Source organism: Nelusetta ayraudi, unplaced genomic scaffold, assembly GCF_046127955.1.
Source record: "Nelusetta ayraudi isolate G7.1 ecotype Tasmania unplaced genomic scaffold, CSIRO-AGI_Nayr_v1 ptg000053l, whole genome shotgun sequence".
NCBI lineage: Eukaryota > Metazoa > Chordata > Actinopteri > Tetraodontiformes > Monacanthidae > Nelusetta > Nelusetta ayraudi.
In genome coordinates, this window is record NW_027466103.1 from 4,864,296 (window position 1) to 4,881,780 (window position 17,485).

Below are 17,485 nucleotides of genomic sequence, written 5' to 3' on the forward strand. Positions count from 1 at the left end.
ATGAAAGCATCCACCAGCCACAGTGTAGGAAGAGACGCACGCTGTAAAAACGCCTCTTATCCCCCGAAGGATTAATGCAGTAGTTTTGTTCAAATGTGCCTCGCCCGCGATGGCCTCCTCACTGCAGGAAATTGCGGATGCGTTGACGTGTTCTGATTGTGTGCTCCTCGATTTATTCACGAGCGATTGATAAAGTAATTTATGTTAATCTGAAGTACATTTTTATTTGGCAAATGAGACTTTTTTCAGCAGTGGCATCAAAGCACTGCACTTCCCTCGTGTTGTCCAGGAAAAGGAAAAGCGTCACTGAATCGCAGACTGATGAAATGTGTCAATACGCAATAATCTCCAGATTACATAGTGCTGGAAACGCTCTGTTGAACTACAAATACCCTTTCTTTATTATGGAATCGAGGAGGATTGTCTGCAGGATTAATGTATTTATGTTTAGACTATAGCCGCAACAGATTATCAGTGCGTACGTGCTTGCTTGTTTTTCAGGGCCTCCACTGTTTGCCAAACACCTTCTAAATGACCTTATGCATGCAGGTATTTCAAGCGCGAGGGATGATGGAGCTGTTTGAATCCCAGCAGTGGCACTTTGGACTCTCAATATGAGCCCTTGGCTTGACCCTCTCTTTCTCTCTCTGCCTGAAAATCCACAACAAGTATTGTGTGCTGCGCGCTCCCATACACGGATATAATTAGATCACAGCAACGCCAGTGTCACAAGCTCATATGCGGCGTGCGTCTGCCGGCGGCGACTGATAAAAGCCTTGAGTTCCATCAAAGAGAAACACTAGATGCTATTCATGGGGCCTATGGTTTAAAAAAAAAAAAAAAAAAAAATCACCAATGGGCCCAAATGGATAAAAAAGCTTCAAACCAGAGAGACGCAGCACACAATTTTCTCATTGTCATTAAACTGCTACCTTTACATTTGAAATATTACATCCTGCAGTGTAGTGTTGCAGACACGGGCCTGTCTAAAAGGAGCCCTTCTCTCCGACACGCTGCCAGCGGATTGAAGAGGCCATTACCACAATGATGCTGCACTAGAGGAAGCAGTTAAGGATAAGTCTGCCGCCGCAGCTCTTACTTTAAACTTTGAGCATCAGCACATCATTTCGCCCGGAAATCACGACTCTCAAAGCGCGGCGCTCATGGTGAGCGTTTGTTTCCGACTCTGCACCCCTCCCTCCCCCCCCGCCCCCCCCCGAGAGATGGCGAACAATCCCGCGACTGCTCCATAAATAACGGCAACAAGGTCACGCGTATTCCCAGGCAGCCGTTTTGATGCGCAAACTGGCTCGAGCGAGCGAGCGTTTGTTAAAGACAATGCCTGCGCTTCCTTCTTCCGCCAAGCTCATTAGAAAGTGATTTTCTTTCCCCTCTCGCAGCTGCTGCGGCTCCTCCGTCATCAGGAAGACATTCCTGGTTGGAATTCCCCAGGAAACATCCCGTGGCAGGGTGGGAAGCGAGGTTGGTTCGGAGTCATCACTGGGTGGGACGAGTGCGAGGGCGGCGGAAAGTCAAAAAACACACACACCCCGTGCTGTCATGGTGACCCAGCCTTTGTTTTGGCTTTTTGTTTCTTTTTAATGCTCGACGGTGAAACGGCCCCGCCTCCCGTTTTGCCTCCACGCAGTTCCACGCAGCCAGAGGTAGCGAGCAGCTGTCGCCACGCTTCACACGCGGATTGCATAAATCGCGCTTTCGAGCTATCTGCATTTCTTTTAATAGATTAATGTGGCGGCGTGTTCACCGCGTGGGGGTTGTCATGCTGATGGATCATTTGCAAGTGCTTCAGATAATTCCCACTGTGGATCACAGAGCCCATACCATATCTCATTGGCTATACCCTTGATGGAGAGGCCTGACGATAATCGTCCAGAAACTCAATGAATCTTCACAAATCAGCTGATTAGCCCTCCGTTTACAGCCTGTAGCAAAACACTTCCCATGGTGAGAGCACAAAAGGGCCGATGCACAAAATGGAATGCCACTGCATGTTTTCTGAAAATGGGGGCGAGGGAAAGAAGCAAAGAACGGCCTTTACTGGGGAGTTGCTTGACTGAATACAAAGGCATGTTAGCGTGAGAAAGCAGGTAAAATGAATTGAGCATCGTAAGGGATCGTTAAGATTGAAGTGAGTTTCAGGTTGATTAAATGACGCTGTGGAACTCTTAATTCCTCTTCAACTTCACAGGACATCCATTGTTGGTCCGCTTGTGTGTTGTGGTTTGAATTACAGCTTGCAACCTTGCACCCAACGTTGTGGGCGGGGCCTAAAAACTTCCTCTCCCCCGAGACATCAATGTCATATTAAGAGTCTTAATAGAGTGTAGGTTTTTTTCCTCTTTCTGTAAACCCAATATGTGTATTTTTTAAACATGTTTCAATGTGTGGAATTCACAAATTCATTGGACTCTGGTGAAATGTAGGGAAAATGAAAAGAGTTCATCCTGCAATGATGCGTCATGAAAGTAGAAGCAGGCGATGGTCAACTTCTTCATTTATAACAATTTATTGAGACAAAAGCTCGAGTGGTGCTTGAATGCCAAAGGGTCAATAACTTGTCATGTGACCTTTTTGTTAGGTGTCGTCCTTGTCTCGTGACGTCTAAATGTGAACAACGTGATGAAGAGGGCTGTTTAAATACACACCCAGAACACTCAGACTTATCCAAGACGCACCTTTTTGTTTTTTGCAGTTAGTCGACCTGTTAAAAGAATTCTGAATGATATTTCCCCGACGACCCGCTTTTTTGTTCGCGCATGCAGCAAGTAGGTGCCAGCGTGCTTGACAGCCTCTGTGCACGGCGCAGCGTTTTCAGCAGTTGAGCACGTTTTTTAATTTCAACAGATTTCCATCTGTGCTATGTAAGTGATGCATTTTTTTTCTGAGTCCCGCCTGCTGTGCTGCAAATGCATCTGATAACACATTGACATGCAGTCTGTGCTCAGCCGTCCCCAATTTAAAATGCCTGCCCTCTGAGTTGCGTCTGCATTTTGTATATAGCACACACTGCGTGATGCTGTGGCACTTGACTGAAGAAAAAAAACAAATAAACAGAAAAAAAAAAAAAGCCTTTGCATCTGGCAGCAGAGGCTGACGGATGGAGTCCTCAACAAGTATTTAATTTCGTGCCCATGTGCCCCAACACGGGCACGGATGCGCCAGTGATGCGTAAGCAGACGGCAGAAGTAGGTCAGTAGATGCCGGCACGGTGCGCTTCAGGTCTGAGGCAGTGCCGCAGCCTGTGGCGCTTTCATCACCGGGTCAAATTAGGTGCCAGTTTGAGGTAGCAGATGACAGGTCTGACTGAAAACACACAAACACACGTTGGTGTAAAATAATAAATGTGCGTTCCCTCAGCACCAGCTGTCAGCTTAAGTAAATTGCTGCCGAAGAGGCTTTTGGTTGCCGGGCTGCTCTATGTATTCACGTGTTCTGTTCAATGTGCAGTATGTCAATAGAGCTTCATTGAATTTGGTCTAACCCAATTCAGATGTTTTCTTTTAATAAAGGGCAGAATTTCAGCACTAATTAGTTGTTTGCACTTGAACCTAAACCCTTTTTTGGGTGAAGGCCTGCAGTGAGTGTGCGCTTAAAGCTTCTTTATTTTGCTAAAAATTATGAAAAATCATAAAAATGATTTTAAGCTCACACGGTGCATTACTTTAGTTTAGATCTCTGCTTAGGCGCGGCAGAGGATATCTGGCATAGTGACCCTGTCTGTCGGGGGCAAACTGATTATCTGCCACGAAGATCATGTGATACGTGTGCTGAAGATCATGTGATGCCCATGTTAGACCTCCCCTTCCAGAGGCTTCTCAGATAAAGAGCTGATTCTCTTTAGACCGGCTTGGTTTTTGTGTCTAACCAAAGGAAATTTTCTTTGGTTTGTGTGTCTTGATGTGCATTATTCTGTAAAGGTCAATGGTTTCCATTCTGTTCTTGCTGCTCAAACTGCCGTTTTGGCTTTTAATGGCCGCAGAATTCTTTGAAAACAGTTTAGCACCTGGTAGTTTTTGTTGAATTATAGTGGCTGCTGGTAACCCTTTGAATTGTCACCTTGTTCAAGCACGCAGAGCTCCTCTGCTCCTCTTTCTACTGCTTGGTTTGAAATGCTTCTAAATGCCAGAACCATCTTTATGGAGAAGTGCATTCTAACTTATGCGTGCAGGAAGACTGAGGATTAGGAGCTCCTGTGTTGCCTCCGCGTGTCTTTGCGCTGGCTTTATGTAGGAGCCATTTGTCAAGGAATCGACCTGTCAATCATCCGAAAACTCACTGCTGAATGTTGTGATTGTGAACTATGTTCAACCACTTCAGTCCATTCTCATGACAAAGGCTCCATCCAATATGAGGATTATTTCCCTCCAATGCTATCATCATGTGTAATCATAATAATGATCATTATAATGATACTTTTTTTAAGTCCTGGACAAATCGTTCAAAACCACGTTCATGACTCCAGATCTCTGTTAACGAGTGGCTTGTCCCTGTTGCAACATGCCACTCTTGTGTGACTGCCAACTCTTTTTGGATAAATGTATCAAGTTAATCACCTTATTAGCCCTGTGAGAAAAGCAGCGGCTCTGGGTTTCTTCTTTCAACTCACCTTTCCTACACTGTTCCTGTGAGCGAACGGCTCACTCAGTTGCTCACAGCAGCTGGACTCTGTTCACAAAATGAACAAATCACTCTGTTTGCCCAATAGTGGGTGGAGCTTGTTATATACACGTATGGATTTCTGCACTGTGGCTGACTGAGTTGATGAATTGAAGAACTCCAAAACCAGATTGTCTTTGCTGAGTGACAGAAATTGAATTTGCATGACGGACACAAGGCAATACTGGTGAAGTTGTAGAAGTAGAATATTGCTGTAGGTGCTTGCTCCTTGGGTTGACCCTCAGTGTTCTGGTGTGCTTTTGACTTATGTATGACAAAAAGCCTTGTGCGGTGTCTTTACCGTCTGCTCACCATTGCAAAAGTAGTAAAATGGTAGTTTGGTAGTTAAATACCACTGCTAATCTTAAGATCAGTGAGCTACATAATGCCTGTGTGCAAAGAAGTACACTGCAACGGAGTCATGCAGTTTTGTATTATTAGTAATTTTCATAAAATCATCAGGATTTTTGACAATGTTTTGGATTTTTATTTTAATTTATAGATCATTAAACTTAAGCCAATAATGTTCCATGTACCAACAGTAACTGTTTGTGTGAATATGCTTTAATGGCTGAACATATTCAGGATGCTACGCTTCCAGAGCTTTTAGTGGACTATGACGTTATTGTTTGTGCTGTGCACATTAAGGGTGCACTCTCGAAAGATCGGATGGTTTTTCTTCAGCATGCTGAGCGTGTGTGTGTGTGTTTGTGTGTGCGTGCGTGCGTGCGTGTGTGTGTGTGTTTTTCAGTGGCAGGTGGTCTCTGAGGACCGCCACGGGAGCTGAAGGTCAATGACAGTGGGGGCAGAGATCCCAGTGATTGAGCCACTTGCCATCGATCTGCATCAATGATACATCACAGCCAAATACAGCTGAGTGGTCGGGGTGCCGCACCACGCTGCAGTTCAGACATTAATCACTTGATGAGACCACGCGGCGCGTGCGCTTTCTTAACGCACAGTGGTGTCGTCGCAAAAGTAAAAAAAAAGCTGCATTTTAGGCCGCCCCGGTGTGAAAACCGCTGATGCCTCAGAACACATGCATGGGCACAGAGGAACGCACACGGGAAGAGGAAGAGCCGGGCGGAACTGAGACGGGGATATCAGGCGGATAAAGTCGAAGGAATGATGTAGCCGCTGGGTGGAATCCTGAATCTGGTCTGGTTTTGGGGAAAATTGACGAGAGTGTTTTCACATGAAGGTTAATTGAGCGGCCACAAGGTCCTGTGTGTGTTGGGGCAGCAGTATAAATTGATGCTATCCTCTGCCAGTGATCCTCCAAAGGCTGCCGGTGTTGCTGACTGGGCAACATCTCCCTCCTGCCTCTGTCCCTCCCCTCCAATCTCCTCTCCTCTCCTCTCCTCCACTCTCCTCTCCTCTCATCTCATCACCCTTCCCCTCTCTGTTTAGGGCCACGTGATGTCATCACCTTGAGTCTCACAGCACCGCGGGCCGTTTCTGACACACTCTTGTCCAAATGATTTCGTAGTGGCACAGCGGAAGGGCTGCTAGCAAGTGGAAGCTGCACCGCGCAAGTCATGTTGTTGCTTCGGCCTTGCACTCGGCTCATCGGCAGCGCTGTGACCTTGTGTTGAGGGCAGAGGGCCTCTCTGGTTACCATGACAGGAAGCAGAATCTGAGGATACATTCATCTAATTCCTTTTTTTTCATCAGGAGATGGATTGATAAAGGTAGAGGGGTCGGTGGCCTGATTGATTCTGCTGAACTTGTTATGAAGGTTTTAGTAGCTGACTCCTTTCTTCCTTAATTGCTGCTGTTCTGTCATTGCAACATAATCAACATCTTATAAAACAGCTTATTTTATTTCCTCAGTGCAGCATTTGCCAATTGTATGAATAAATGGACAAGTTAATTCAAACTGATCTGCTTGCGTAAAAAAAAAGCCCACTCCAGCCATTTTATTTTGCGCCAGTTGTAATTACAGTTACACAAACGTTGTGGAATGGCAGCAGGCAATGGTGTCCAGGGACAAAGCGTGAAACAGAAAATCACACGCACGAATCACTGGCTCGTGACCCTACGGAGTGTTTAGCTGCTAAAGACTTACATTTATTCACATGCAATAGCAGGAGGCATTCGGAGACAAGGAAGTGAGAGAGAGTAAAAATTCTAGAAATGCAGCCCTGTTCCTGCTCGCAGTTTATATACTGTATTCAGGCAGCCATAGAGTAAAACTCTACAGTATGTAAATTAATACTATGTCTCCGGGGAACCTATGGAACGGGATGCAGTTAGCATGGCAGGAATAATAAGGGTACGGATACAGAAACATAAATCCAGGTGTGTCATAAGCTTCCATCTAAATATAATACCGAGACCCAACTGGAGGGAATAATCACCTGCAAACAAACGCTATCAAAACATGCTTCCAAAGCGAGCTTGCCCAACATGTCCATCTCCATCCCCACTATTAATGTGTTGATCCACTGCATTCCATCGCAACACAAACTCTAGCGCCACCTAGCCAGAAGTCGTTTTCAAAGACGGAGATTTCAATTTGAGTCAGATACTGATTGTGAAGGAAAGAAACGATGTCATATCACAGCATATCCTTGTCCTGCTCGGTGGCTGCCGTTCTCCGAGCCGAGCGAGAGCTGCATGTAAATGCCGCCTTCACACACGGAACAGGCATTGGCAAATCAGAGTGGACTGGCTGACTGGGGTTTGCATTCAATTTCCTGTAACAGCGTCAGCCACCGATGCAGCGAGGGAGGGGGGGCAGTCAGCATCCACCTGAAGCACTTCCCCAACATGACGTCTATGGTGCGTCTTGCCCTCTCGCTGACACTGCGTGATATAATGTGGGATTAGTTCAGCCTGCCGCTGGGAAGCCAAGGAATTGGGTCCTTTGTTCGCCCCCCTGGAATGCCTTGTGCATCTTGTTTGAGTTTGTGCGCAATTACACGGAAGAAAAAAGAAAAAAAAAAAGGCTACGGCTCGCAGTCGTGGTTCTGCTGTGAAGCGCGACGGAGCACTCGTCCCGTCGTTTGACCTCTGCTGGGGAGGGGAGAAAAGCAACTCCGGTTCCCGCGGAGCTGCTGGAAGAGTCAACCTGGATGTGTGCCCTGCTTTTCTGTCCCATGACGCTCTGTAGCTGCTCCGACCAGTTCGCCTGCGCCGCAAAATAGTCATCCAGGAGCGAGAAAAAAATGTTGTTATTAATAGAAGCAGTGGCGAACGTTCCCTCGGTTGTGACTCATCTCGTCGATATCAGCGAGACGTCGTCCTTGCCGAGGCGTGGCCTGTTCGCTGCAGGATGACGGAAGTGGAGTCACAGCGAGTTCGCTGCACGTTCTTCCCCCGAAAATGCCAGAAATAGGACAACGTCACGTCTCTCCCGCGTTGTCGCAGACGGCTCCCACAGCGCTCGTGCTGTAGAAATAAGCATCCGTGCCGCTGATAATTGAACGCAGTTATAATTTGATGAAGCGGCGATGGCTGCTTCGCGGCAACGAGCGAAGCAGCAACTTCAGTGATTTGATTCCATTCCAGATTCCGTTATATAATTTTTTTTAGCATTTCTGGTCTCAGTGGAGAGGGGATTTTTTTTTTTAAAGGCTGATGGTGACATGTAGACGCTTTCACATTTGACACCTCAGGGCTTTTTGAAAGAAGTTTCACCAATTTGTTCCAGTAGTAATTTGAACATACTGAGTTTTGACCCGCAACAGCCGAAGGCATCTGTGTGACTTTAACAAGCTGATAGAAATTCAGCAGGCATAGATGAACAGGATGCTTTTATCTTCGTTTTTGTTAGCATCGGCACACAATAGGGAACCAGAACTGCATGTGTACTACATTAGAACCAAACACTGCACCTTTGAGTTGAACTCACTGGCCGCACATATCTGAATAAATGCTGACGCCACAAATGTTCATTGCGAAGACAGAATAGATTCTTAAATAACTTTGGACAAAAGCCAAACGTTTTAGGAGTTGCTCTGTCGCCACGTTCTGCGCTACAAAGCACCTCTGAAGAAATAGGAAAAAAGAACATTTGGGGAAAGAAAAGTATTGGGAAAGTGTTAGAGATGCTGTGTCTAAATGTAAAAAATCGCCCAGTGATGATTTCTCGCCACCCTGACCATCTGTGCAGGCCACTTTTTGACAGCTGCTTGCTTTTTTCTCCACTGGGGCTTCAGTTTCATCAGACCATTGATGGACCTGAAAATAATGTGTGTGTGTGTGTGTGTGTGTGTGTGTGTGTGTGTGTGTGTGTGTGTGTGTGTGTGTGTGTGTGTGTCGCCCACCCGCGGCGAACATACGACCACATGCAAGGCTACCCCCCTCTCAAGACGACACCTTCTCGCTCCAGCTTGCCTCTGTCGGAGTCATGTGACATGGCCAGCTGTGTGTGTGGCTGCGCGAGGTCAAAGGTCACCCCGCTTCTAATGATCGCGGCCAGCCGGCCATCCTCCCTTTTAAGCATTAAGTGGTGGAGCTGCAGTGGGCCGCTTCTAGTAAATCATTCATTTCCTCAGATGTGCCTCCTCAGCGTTTTCCGTGCTGTCTGCCTTTCTTACGAACCCACGCCGATATCAAGGTCTGCCGCATGTGGAGTTATTGATGTTGATTTTTTTATTTTTTTTTCCCCGACTCCGCATTTGAAATCGCTCACGATGATTGCGCGTAGCGTATCGCACGGAGGGAAACGCTGGCCGCCTGACTTGATGGTGACGCTCTCTTGGCGTGGCCCTGGGAGGAGGGACAGAGGACGGAGTATTCGGCCTCTGACGAGGGGGAGACGGCGGCCGCAGCTCATGGCACGAGCTCAGAGACGGCGCTCAGGACGTGGCTGGCCTGTCATAAATGGAGCCATTCTCCTGCGCGCCGGCCCCGCTCCTTCAGCGGCTCTCAGCTGGAGATAAAGATTGCTCAGGGTATTTTAGAGGAAACTGCCTGGTGTTGATGGTGATGAGATTCCTGGGCCTATTTATTCCCGACAGTCCTTTGGCGAGCGAGACTTTAATTCAAACCAACGGTGCTAATGATGTGCTGCCAATATCTTGCGTGCGTGTCCCGGCCGTGCACGTCCCGGATGTCTCAATGAGACGGATCTGTCTGCCTCCCTTTGGTGCAGAACCCCGGGACTAATTGAATTACACTTCCCCCTCCTGAGCTTCCTGCTCTCACGGGAGTGCACGACTAATCATTGGGAATCTCAGAAACGGGAGACGGGGCGAGGAGGCGATCGGCCGAGTGTGCAGCTAGCGGTCATCTCAATGTGTGTGTGAGTTCAGATGTTGCCATGCGGGAAGGGATCCAGCATAATGAACACTTACGGGTGCAGTGTGTAGGATTAACTTGTGTCTAATGGTACACATGCTTAATGCAAAGTGGTTATGTACTGCATTTATAATGCGTAGGCTCATGATCGGCTCATTGGTGTTGTGCCAGAGACCAGTGATTGTTTGAGTTACTGTCGCCTCCACCTCATCTGTCTATTCCGACCTCTGACCCCTGACATCCACAAGGCATTTTCCTCCACACAGCTGCCCCCACTCAATATGTTCCCTCTTTATAGGGGACCATTCTCTGTAAACAAGAGGGATAGTTGTGATGTTGTAAAAGTTCCAGTAAATCAGCGTTTTTTTTGAGAAAATGACTCCGACCGTTCTGACGCAACTCGCTCACCACATTCAAAGACACCTAAATCCCATTTCTTCCCCATTCTGATGCTCACGTTGAACTTCAGCAAGCCGGCCTTCACCTTGTTCACACACCTGAATGCATTGCGTTCGTTGCGCATCTTCGTTAACAAGCGATTGAATGTTTCACCTGGAAAAGTGTCAGCTGAGTGTAGAAGAAAACTGCAAACTATTTTCTCTCTTCAGTAAATCCCATGTGGGAAAGGCCACATCGATCCTCACCCTTTTCTCTGATCTCTTTCTTTTACCATCTCTGAAATCACTCAATCCAAAACCAGAACCACATTCTGCCTTTAGATGAATGGTCTCAGAATATGGCGGCTCCTTTACAGTGCTTATTGTTTGCAAATAAAAACACAAGCCAAATTTATTTTTTATTTTAATGACTTTATTTAACTGTAGGCATACACTTTTCTATTTCATGTCATGCCAGTAAATCCCTGTAAATATTGCATGCCGGGCCTCTAAAGTTGTGACGCAGCCACAGCTGCTTCACACATGTGCCTCAAACTTTATGCTCTGTAATCAAACAAGTGCTCTCTGTTGGTTGTCAGGTGTTGACTTTTTCCTCGAGTACTTCCATAAATATGATGAATGTGATAAAGTGCACTAGCAAGCTGCAGTGTGCTTACTTTGCACATACAGCATATTTACACTTGATTACAGTAGTGGGTCTGCGTAAATTGATGTGGCTTGGATTCTGTGCAGTTGCATTTTTCCCTTTGCTACAGGAGGACGCCACAAAACTGAAACATTGATTCTAGTCGCAACCCTGCCACACGGCGTGAAGGAGAAGAGTGCATCAAGCACAGAGATGCGAAACCTCAAATTCCAAAGATTCATAATGTGACAAAAGAGGAATTGAATATCACCATCAGAATGATTGCGCCTGCTTTTCGGAGGCTGTGTAAGCAGATTTAAATGCAAATGCCAAGCCTAACCCAGAGCATTTTCTATAGCCATAGCAATGAAACTGATTTCTAATGCACTGAAAGGTGTGGAAGATTTAGCGACATCTGAAGGTAAGAAGGAATATTGCAGGATACTGCAGACCTGCAGTGCCTATTTTCTCACGTCCCACTTAATGTCACGTCTCTTAAACCAGAATGTGGATCTAATCAGGCTTACACGACTTGATCAGTTTAGTCACAGAACGCTCAGCGGATTTATATCTCCTGCAAAATATGTCCAGCAGTCATGCCAGTACATCCCTTTTTAAATGTTGCACATTGGAGCATTGATTAAAGATGTGCAGCGATTGTAAACACACAACTGAATGCCTCGTTATTGAGATCACACTCGTCGTCCTGGGAAAATAAATTGATTCTCAAACTGATTCCCTTCCAAGCGTGAGAATGGCTTGTAATGTCAAGAAGAAGCGACTCCGTGCTTAATGCAACACCGCTCAGGGTCTAAGGGCCAAATTCCTCTGGCAGGACGTGTGTGAGCTCTGCCTGGAGCTCCGGTGAAGCCCCGGTGAAGCCGGTTGAAGAGAGCGTCCCTGTTGCCTGCGCGCGGTGCTCTGCGTTGTGTGTCGCCTCTTCATAAATCAGATTTACTGCTACATCTGTAGCGCTCATGCTAATGAAGTAACACCCAGCGCAAGAGACACGGCATTGATTTCATTTCCTGCCTCTGTTGGCTGCTCCCCGGGCAGGGGGATGGAGATTACACGACAATGTTGTATAAAAGCCAAGATTAAAGAATCTCTGTCCAACTGGAGTGTCACAGCTGTGTGCCCAGCTTCACAATTAGACGCGGAAGGGTTTTTTTTTTTCTCTTTTCTTCCCCCCCCACCCCACCCCCAGCGAGCGGCAGCGGTGGAGATCAGAACCACGGGCCTCCTCTCTCTTTCCCGCCGCACATCTTTCGGAGCGTAACTTTTTTTGAGTCTCGTTAACCCAGACGGGATGCGGAGGTTGACGCCGGGGTTCTGTTACACTCCCTCAGATCTCGGCCAGTGAAACAAATGATGCCGGCGCTGTCAGAGCTGCGCGAGAGGCAGCAGTGAAATGGATGGCTTGGTCCAGTTATCGTAGAGCCGAGGAGTTGGCAATCCGTTGCCTGCCTGCCAGCGCCAGTGTCAATACCTGCCTTCAAACTCATGCGGCATCAGACAGTTTTTGTTCTTGCTTGAAGAACGACAAACGGCAATAGAATCATTTTGACATTTACGTGTGCTACGCTTCCGCCTGGCTCTGATTGCTGCGCCGACGGCGTGTATTTGTTGCGGTGTGTGAAAGCTCGGAGGATTGATGACGGTGAAGTCATTGTTACTTATATACATTTGTTTTTTTTTTCTAATCTCACGTTTGAAATACTTGAACTTTCATTTATCCATTCATCCATTCATTCATCTACAGTATATATTATTCATTAATGGAAGAACTTTGTGACCATGTGTAGACAACATGTAGGCTTATAACCTGAACAGAGAGTCTGCGTGGAGGCTAATGGATCTTGTTTGTTGTTAATGATGTTGCGGTTATGATTTTAATGTATTCGAACACATTGAGTTACACAATTACGGTAGAGTTCCATTAGCACAGTCCAGCTGGGCTGCACAAACGGACGTGTTAATTCTCCTTCTCCAAATGATTTTTCTTTCCCTGCTTCCCGTTGTGTTGCAAACGTCTCGCACACCTTCGTGCAGCGAGCCGTTTCATTCCAAGCTGCGGGGATTCTCAACCTGGTGAAGGGCGATCACGGCAAACCACAGTGAATCCTCACCTTCCCGTCTCTATCTTCTCTCTCCTCGCTGAGGTTCGCACTCGGCGTTGGAAGAAATTTATAATCATCACAGAGATTGTGACACTCTCTCATGAATACTTAACAGCTCCTTGTAGACACTTTACACTTTAACCCAATAGCGTTTGGGACTACGGGGGAAACTGGAGCACCTGGAGGAAACCCACTCAGACTCCTGGCAGAGACCCTCCTCATCAGGAAACAGAACCCAGCACCTTCTTGCTGTGTTACAACAGCGTTAATTGCTGCTACCACATTTATGGCATTTGCTGGTAGTGGCATTATAGTGTTTTTGAAAAGAAGGAAGAAAAAAAAAAGGAAAATATTACAGCGTGGATCCAGAAAAAAGGCAGATCTAAGGCTTATTTCATGTTGTTGGTAAAAAAGGAACAAATGTGATTTTGATGAACTAATGAGACGCACAAAATGGCTTTTTGAGGATAACGAGGTCTGCTGTCCAAAATGTTGTTAGTAGTTAGTATCGTTCTGCATCCTGTTTTATTTTGATAGTCTGTTTTTCACCCTACGTCCTGCCAGGTTTCGCCTCCTCTGTGATCATCCGCCCGCCCTAATTTGCTACACCTGTGTCTCATCGTTTTCCCCTCCTCGTGTATTTAAGCCGCGTTCCCCTTCCTTCCTTTCTGTGCCAGATCGTCTTTCATCTCTCGTCTGTTCCAGCGAGCTTTCCAGTGTAGTCACCCGCGTCTTCTTTGGGAGCTTTTCTGCGTTTTGACCTAGAATTGCAGCTGCTTTCTTTCTCACTTCTGCCTGAGTTAGCTGGTTACCATAACCATGACAGTGAGCCACAATCCAGTGCAATGAATAATTAATTGACAGATTTATCTTGGCTGAGACACCTCATGCTGACTTTGATGTTTGACATTGGGCTAATTTTAGAGCACATGGCACAAATTTGTGCAATGCGGTGTGTACTTGGCATTCCAGACATTGAATTCCATGTTAAATATTGTATTGCACAGAAATGAATGGCCTTCACGCGTGTATTTTAAAGGGAGGTTCTCTAATTATTTAAAGAAATAAAAACTCCCGTTTCCTATTCATAATGTTTGCGTTGGATGCACTCCTATAATTCTGCCTTTAAGAATATTGGAAAAGTCCAACACTTCTGGCACATTTGATTTAAGCAGCTCTTCCGCCTCAAGTTGTTTGAAAATGCACATCTCACTGCACCGCAGACCTATTTCTGTTTATCTTTTCACTTTGGGAATTGCAATTTGTTTACTCGTATAATTTTAACCTTTAGCACTTTAGGTAGTCCGCAAATATGCTCAGTTTTAGGAGAATTTCCCCCAAAAGTGCTAATATGCCTCCTGGTTGGCCAAACGAGTATTTGTATTTTTTATGAAACGTTACTACAAGGATCCTGCCTCGGACTACGACAACTGGGAGAATCTCCAGCAAACCCTGCGACCCTGAGTGCAGGTGAAAGAGGCGATAGAAGATGGATGGATGGTTACAGCCAGGCAGCATCATTAGAGTTTTAGTCCTAAACGGACATTAATCTTGCTTTATTATGAATTTAATGATGGGAGTTAAGATCTCAGATGAATCCTCGCGTTTGTACCCGACACCCTTAAACTCTCTTCCTGCTTTTAATTAACGTTAAGAGCACCACTGACGGAAGTGTATTGATGCATGTCAAACTTTATTGATTAGGGCAGCATACAATCTTAAAGGAAACTGTGATAAATATTGACCAGATGTTCCTGAGGACATCAAGAGACAAGCAGGTGTTTGCCTTTTTAATGAGGGTTTGAAGTGATGAGTTGAAAATAACACATCAGTGCGGGCAATGGTGCTGCATTGTAACACCGCTATAAAAATTCTCTTTTTATTTGTTCATTTAATGAAAAGAAAAAGTCTGTGACAGATGATTGCAAAGTTTTTACCAGTACGGTCCGGACTCTTCAGGGGTTCTGGTAATTTGCTCATGTTGATGTTTTGAATGAGGTTTTAGTAATCAGTTATAAGTAGTACATGTAGTCTTTTTTTTTTTTTTTAAACCTAAAATAATGAAGACTTAAGCTAATAGCTGGCTGATTGCACCCGCTTGACGAATCAAAAGTGTATCTGCAATAACGATTTGTGAGCAATGGAGGCAGAATTCTTTGAAACAATTTGTAAAACTGAGAAGGCGTCGCCGTCACTGAATTGCTGAGCTAACTCATATATCTGACAGCTATCAGCAATATATTGAGCTCTGGTTCACTGACTGTGACGCTCAGCCACGTAGAACTGTTGAATTTACAGTGGCGCCGATAGATTGTGTTGTCATGCTGCGCAAAAGGGATGTGAAGGATACAGTTTGGCGGCCAAACAAGTGCGATTTAAGTCATTTAAGTTTGTAGGAACGCGGTGACGTCTCTGGTCTTGGCCATGACAATGACAGTGTCCGAAATTTAAGATGGCCACGTCGCAGTGTGACTGACTGTTGTTGCAACCAGCACTGACTGGCCACTATATTAGGTACATCTCGCCAGTATCGGTACCTAATAAACAGCCCAGTATGGAAAGCTGATAAAGACAACAACTTGTGAAGTTGAGGCCCGCAGACAGCTGGGCAGCAGTGTGTGACTGACCCTGAGTGCAGGGGAAGCGGTGATGGAAAGTGGACGGTTGGATTAACGGACGCAATGCCGGAGGCTCCGCTCAGCTTTTCCCGTCCGTTTCTTGCTCGGGCATCGATTCAAAGGCTGCGATTCCACTCGAATTCTCAGCAGACGCTGCGCCAACGTGTGTGCTAAATGTGTAGTAAGCCCATGTGTATAGCCAGCTATAGCAACAAGTACAACAGTGTTAACACATGTAGTCAGCCAAGTCTGAAAACGCATCTGATTTTTTTTTCTTCCAATCGCTTCAATTGTTCTGTGATTTGTAGGCTGTTTGTCCATTTGGTACCTTTATGTATTTGGCTGTGTGTGTGTGTGTGTGTGTGTGTGTGTGTGTGTGTGTGTGTGTGTGTGTGTGTGTGTGTGTGATTGCATTGTGTGACTGCACTCTGGTGCCTTGTGTTCTGTCTGTCCTGTGTCTGCCACATTTGTTGACCATTTTCCCCTTCACTCTCTATGCCCTTGTCTCCATTGTGTGTTCGTTCCCTCTAAAGTCGCTCGCTGTCTTGGCTGCGGTTGTGTTTTTCTGTTTCGTTCTGTTTTGTTTTTATGTCTTTCTCGGCTTTTGTGTCGTGGGAAACTCTGTTCGGAATCTAATTAATTTACCTTTGCCAGAAATCAGGCACAAGATGAGAGTAAAGCATGAAAGAGGCTTTCACAGCACTCAACATCAAAGTCACTCTCAGTTATGTTGACTATCGGATGTTTAAATGAGGAGCTCACAGTGTGCGGTTCAAAAAAGTTTGCCTAATGACAGCTGCTTTTGTGCAGCGATGAAGAGTACAACTTGATTCTAGTCACTCTCGGTGATTTGCCTGGAATCGTGCAACAAATAGTATGGTGCACAGTATGGGAACAGTTTTCAGGAGGCTTTTCAATGCCAATATGCACTTGTTACCACTGCCTGAGTCTTACATTCATTCAACACTTTCGACATCAGGTAACGGTGAAATCGTCAGGAAGGTGAAATTGATTGAGGCAGCAGTTTTTTGTATTAAGGGTCGCGGTTTTCCATTGCATGAGATATTTCTCTGAGTTAGTTTACATTAAAACTGTCTCTTTGAGGCAGGAATGACAAAAGCTAACCTCCGTCAATGGGCAATATTATTATTGTTGCTTGTTTGTTTGTCGTGTCATGTCGTGCATTCGGACACATTTCTATATGAGGGTTCTGGTATTAGAGTTCCATTACTCTACGCCAGCTGTTTGCGGATTGAAATCATTTGTTTTGTCATTTTGATGAAGACGATGCCCTGGTTATCACTCTTTACTCACAGCAAGAAGGTTGTGGCCTCGACTTTTGGCCCTGGGGGTCTTTTTTTTTTTTTTTTTTTTCACAAATTCTGTGTTCCCCCCTGTGTCTGCTTAGGTTCTCTCCAGCTTCATCGGCTTCCTCCCACAGTTCAAAGACCTCCACATCAGGCGAATGGAAAGTCCAAATTGGTTGTAGGTACAACTTGTGCAGGATGTAGCGCTGCCTTCGCCCCAACACAGCCTGTGAAACACTTTTTAACTGAACCTGAGCGCAGGAGAAGTGGTGATTGCAAACACACCACTTGCGGTGGTTGCGGATTATGTTTTGGTTTTTGTTGTTTTCTTAAGTGGGATAAACCTGCAGGTCGGCTGTGATTAAGAGAGGATGCACGCTAAGACCTTAATGACGGATACCAGTGAGACTTCTAATTTACTTATTTGGCATCAATCAAAAGGTCTAATGTTCATCACCAAACCCCCGCAAATGAATCACCGCAGTGTCTGTTT

General features: G+C 45.8%; 1 protein-coding gene across 4 annotated transcripts in view; it reads left to right on the forward strand.

Annotated features, from left to right (window-relative positions):
• tln2b (talin 2b) overlaps positions 1-17,485 on the forward strand; it is an 84,206-nt gene that overhangs the window by 1,689 nt on the left and 65,032 nt on the right. Inside the window, exon 1 of one of the 4 annotated variants that reach the window (XM_076038204.1) lies at positions 1,460-1,482. The exons of the other annotated variants lie outside the window; for them this stretch is intronic. The gene's annotated coding sequence lies outside the window, so the exon portion shown is untranslated. Of the gene's footprint in view, positions 1-1,459; positions 1,483-17,485 lie in introns of those variants that run through there. 4 annotated transcript variants of the gene reach the window in all.